We start from the raw sequence: 6000 nt of genomic DNA, 5'->3' as shown, positions 1-6000 counted from the left end.
ATAAATACAAGGTAAAAACATAATCAAAATAATATTCAGTTAGGCCTCAGTTACTATTAGAAACAGAGGCATATATTATAGAGAATGGTAATATCAATCCAACAATATTATTTAGAAGACAAAATTTGTCTTCTTTGTGACAATTTAGGATATCAAACAAACAAAAAATAAAAATATTTTATTAGTTTATGTTTAAAAGTGATGCAAGAGCATCCTCGAGTAGTGGGTAATCCTACAAGATCATCAAGTTTGGATTTTGTGGACCTTATGTTTCACGTGGTTAGGGTTATATTCGAGGCATAGTGGTGGGTCATATCCTATGTATGCATGAGGATTAGAGTGATCATATTTGAGTTAGAGCTCTTTTGGTGGTTGTTGGTAACGTGTTCCTATTTCCTGGATGGACTTTGGAGAGTGTTTTCATGAGCTTCAATTCATAGGAGTTGGTATATGCGATCTTAGATCTAGATTGTTGGAAGGCTTGTGGGCCTATGTTTAAGGTCACATAATGTTATTTTTCCTGATGATTTAGTTATGCATTATAAACCTGGGGCTTCTCCTAAGTGTTATGTAATCTATTAGGCTGACTTTTGGCCTGAGTGTTTATTTAATGTGACTCTTTACTTAATATAACTTGTTAGGCCAACCTGTGGCTTGGTTTAGTATAAGTAGAGGGTTTTGTGATGTCTAGATTCATTATTCATTGAGGATGAAGTTGAGCAAGAGTAGTTGAGAGGAGCAAAGTTTTGCAGAGCTAGTCAAAAAGTATGGATTTAGGAAACAAGAAGATTGTTTGGTGCCTTGTGAGCTCAAGTTTAGATATTTCTTGGGGATTATACTAGATTGTTGTGCTATTATAGATCTGGGCTAACTAGGAATTATTTGGAGCTTGCAAGGTCTTGCAAGATTATTACTATAACTGCTTTGCATTTGGCCATAATTGGGAAGGCCTTACAGCCCAACATATTGCATGTAGTCATTTATTTGATGAATAAATAGTTGAATCATCTATCAAATCTTGTAATCTATGGTGTATTTCTATTGTGTGGTTATTGTTGGGGACTAGGACACCTCCTTTGGAGGTACACCTACCTTGCACTACATCAAAAAGACAAAGGATAATGACGCAAAATATTATCTTACTCAAGTGACACTTCAACAATGAAGACAAACCTTATTTTTTCTTGGAAAGGAAAAATTGTGGTTCTTTAGTATCTTAGAGATAATGAGAGATGAAATAAGACAAATGATTACCAAATCAACAAATAAACATGAGGTGATAATTTTTATTAATGGTGTCTTTGTCAATAATGCTTTATAAATCAGAATTCACTGACAAGTAATGGTCAAACTTGGACTAACATGAGTAGTGACAAAAGACAATTGCAAGGTTGAGACACATGTTTCTCAACAAACATAACATATCTTAAAAAAGGGATAAGAATATAAGAATATGTCAATAGTAAAGAACGACACTTCTAATGATACCTTCAGCCAGAAACAAATCCAGATATGACAAAGATTATAAACCTGGATAAACAATAATATTTGACAACAAACAATAACATTAAGTGAAGATATTCAAAAAACTGTATGCAGGAAATGACAAGAGGAAAATAACTTTTGCAGACCATAGTCAAGGATTAATAATATTTAAAAATGCAGAGCGTGTTTGAAGACTATATGTCATCGGGTGTATTTGTTTAAAATCAAATGAAATTGCACAAACATAAGAAAAATTAAGATTGTTTGTAGTGTGATGAAAAATAAAATTATAATATGGAAGGTTGAGATTAAAGTCATGATATAATTATTATTATTATCAAATGCAAATAATCTTAATTTATTGTCATGGGTTATGAAGAGGTGCACCTATCTGAACAAAAAGACATAATTGTTTATTTTTTAGATATAAAAGGAGAGCTATCTATTTGCAAAAGTCAGTGTGATGAGAGACGTAGAGTGATTAAAAAGAAAAATATATATGCAGTGAGAAATATCAAAGTCAAGAGAAGATATAAAGAAGAAAGAGAGCAAAACTACGAAGATTAATTGTGGCTCATCCATATAAGGCATATAAATGAGGAAAGGATATGAGGCTTAAAATAAAGGTATAATAAAGAAGTAATTTAATTGTCTATCATTAGTTGAATTAAGTAACATAATCAAGGTGGAAAAGAAGCTTATGTGCAGTGGGTCAATACTCACAAAGACAAGCAATAGGGATTGGTGCTTCCAGTAGGTTAAAACCTACGAAGTGTGGGAGTTGGAGCTTTCAGTGAGTCAGTGCTCATGAAAATAGAGGTTGAAGTCTCTAGTAGGTTGGAGCATACAAAACATTGTTAAAACAAGTTTATATTTAAAGAAATTATTGTTTCGTGGTTTTCTCCTTCTTTGGGTTTCCACGTAAATAGTGTATCGTTGTGTTCATGTCCATAACTGTCTATTTCAGTATTTGAAGTTATTATTTGGATAAAAGTGTTAAAATTGACTAATTTGTTATTATATTGATTCACCCCCTATCATTATGATTATGTTCTCTTCAATTCAATCAAAGATCATTAAGGAAATGTGATTGCAATTGATGCTATGACTAGAGGCAATGTATTTCAATTAAACCCTTCAGATGTAAGTTATGTCATTGCGAAGATTGATGAGATTCAATTATTGTATCGAAGGTTTTGTCATGTAAAAATTGACAATATGATGAGAATTAGTAATTATAATGTAGTAAGATATTTTCCTTATATTATGAGACCTACTAATATGGTACGCAAATAATTTCAGATGGGAAAGTACACAAGCAATAGTTTTTAGGTTGGACTTGGTGCATAAAAAGTTATGTGCTTCCACAAAGACAAAAACATATCATGATGAGAGATATTCTATCCTTTTTTTAATGATTACTCTAGAATGATGTGGGTTGGTTTTCTAAAAGAATAGATTGAATCAATTGATAAGTTTAAAATCTTTAAAGCTAAAGTAGAGAATGGTTTCGATTAAATATAAGTTGTTTAAGGTTTGACAGAGGTGGAGATTTTACATTTGATAAATTTAATGTGAGGAAAAAGGATTCATAAACATAATTTAGCCCCTAGGACACCACAACAAAATGGTGTAGAAGAGAGAAGAAGAAAAAGTTAGTCCTAATACAACAAGAACTATGATGCTTGAAGTAAGGTAGCACATGTGCATTTAAGAGAAGTGATAAATATTTCATTATATCTTGAACAAAATTTAGATAAGGAATGAAACATGTAAAACTTCTTATGAGTTTTGGTTTGGTCATGTACCTACAGTTAAGTACTTCATAATCTTTGGGAGAAATTGTTATATAGAGAGATGGTGGGATTGGAAAGTTTCATCCTACAACTGATGAATGAATACTTCTTGGTTATTCTAGTAAGAGAAAATATTACATATTCTATAATCTAAGACTAAAGAAGATCATTGAGAGTAAAAATATAAAAGTTGAAGAAATATTTTAGGTGAAAGAAAGAACATTTGAATATGATTATGATGAGGAAGCTAATCAGGTGAGCACAAGTCAAAGACAGGAATTAATTCAAAATCAGAGTGTAGAATAGGAACAATTCTTTGAGATAGATAATGTAATACAAGTTTAGATTGAAAAGCTAAGGGAAATTCAAAGAACACCAAGGTATATCACTTTAAATCATCTTGATGATCATATAATTATAAATACAAGTAGTGGATTAATAACTAGAAAAAGAATGAGAAAACAGTTATGCTTGATTTCACAAGTTGGACCTAAGAATATTTATGAAGCATGCAAAGACAAATATTGGGTTAATGCAATAAAAAAGGAGCAAGAACAAATTGAAATAATAATACATGGAAATTGGTTCCTAGGCCTAAAGATTTAAAAAAATGTTGTCAAAACTAAATGGGTATTAAAAAACAAGATGAATGAGCAAGGAGAAGTAGTAAGGAACATAGTAAAACTGGCATGTAAAGGTCATTTACAAAAGGAATGTATTGATTTTGAAGAAAATTTTTCTCCTATGGATAGATTAGGAGTAGCTAGACTCCTTTTGGCATATGCAACTAACATTAAATTTAAATAATATTGGGTGGATGTTGAATCATCTTTCTTAAATGGAGAATAAGAAGAAATATATATTGAGAAACCTGATGGATTTCCATTGTCAAAACAAGAAAACATTGTACGTAAATTTAAGAAATCATTGTATGGATTGGAGCAAGCTCCAAGATCTTGGTATGCAAGGATAGATAAATATTTGTTGCATTTTCATTTTAATAAAGGTAGTGCAAATAGTAACTTATACTTAAGAATCAATTCAAATTGTCTTTTGATGATTGAGGTATTTGTCGATGACATCATTTTTGGAGAAAATGGTGGAATAAGCAATAATTTTTTGGAGGAAATGAAAGGTGAATTTGAGATGTCTATGATAAAAGAATGAGATACTTTCTTAACTATCAAATAACACAAACTAAATGTGGTATCTTTGTATCTCAAATTTTTGAACTAACCACCAACGTTCTCCTTCCAATGTGTTCTATTAATCTAATAGTTGTATCGAGCATTCGTAGATTGATATTTTGGTGCAATGGGAATCCTAGTTTGTAACAAGTTGTATTAGAGCTTGGGACCAAGTTTGAATATCTTTGAGTAATGTTGAGGGGGGAATTGTTGGACTAACTACCAATGTTCCCCTTTAGGATTCATGAAATGACTTAATTGTGTCCTGTGTTATATAAGTTTAGTGGTTGTACCAAGCATTGACATATCGATCTTTTGGCACAACAACAACCCTATCTTGTAACACAAACTAAATATCATAAGGAAATTTTAGTAAAGTTTGGTATGGAAAATCATAAAGTAGTTGAGACACCTATGGTTACAAGATGTAAATTGACTAATATCGATGATTTCCCTAACACTTTTTACACAAGGTATAGATCTATAATTGGAGGATTGCAATACTTAACTCACACTAGAGTGACATACAAAATACAGTTGGTATTGTGGCAAGATATCAAGAAAAATCTAAAGAATCTTCTTTGGCAATAGTAAAGAGGATTTTCATATACTTGAAAGGAAGATTAGAAATTAGCTTATGGTGGGATAGATCTAATTATTTTACCTTATATGTTTATATTGATGCAAATTGAGTAGGAAACATTAATGACGTCTCAATTTACTCCATAAGAATAATATGTTGTTGCAACAAATAACTGTAATCAGTTGATTTGCATAAAATAGATGTTGAAATATACTATAATTTTTTTAACCTATTATTATGCATTGTGATAATATAACTACCATAAACATGTCAAGAATCATGTGTTACATTCAAAGGCTAAGAAAAAAGCTATCAAATACCATTTTCTAAGAAATAAAGTTGTAGGGAAGGAAATTAGACTCGAATATGCGAGTACAAAGAAACAAGTTGTAGATATCTTTAGTAAACCTTTAAGGACACCTTTGAATATCTCAAAGGTATGCTCAAGGTAATGGACCCTCCTTATGAAGAATAATTAATGCAGAAATGCATTAGTCCAGTTCAATTAGATCACATGCATACATCTAGATGTGATGCTTGGTGCCACTCCTTATGAGGAGGGATCGCATTGAGAAGAGCTAATCTGAGAGCTCGTGTTTGATCATATTTTGATAACAATGTTTGTTAGCACTTGACATGGTTTTTTGTTCTAGATTGGCTGGATCCAAAGTAGTTTTTTTATCAAAAAAATTGCATATCTTTCTTAAGGAATGAAATATGTTAGATAGGGGGATTCTTCCTAAAGGGAGATATTATTGTTCAATTACTTCACATAGTTATGGAACACTTTTCCATTGATGTCAAATGGGGAGAGAACTATGTGAAAAAACTTTCAATGGGAAGGCGTGTGTATGACAAGTCGAAAGCTTGTATATGTTGAGGATATTCACATAAATTTGTACTTTTAGATTAATGGTTTTCACCATATATTTTCATCAGTCTCAAAGGG

This window comes from Cupressus sempervirens, chromosome 11 (assembly GCF_028749045.1).
Source record: "Cupressus sempervirens isolate cs-2001-9-10 chromosome 11, ASM2874904v1, whole genome shotgun sequence".
In the NCBI taxonomy this organism is placed as follows: Eukaryota; Viridiplantae; Streptophyta; class Pinopsida; order Cupressales; family Cupressaceae; genus Cupressus; species Cupressus sempervirens.
This window is presented reverse-complemented; position numbering follows the sequence as displayed.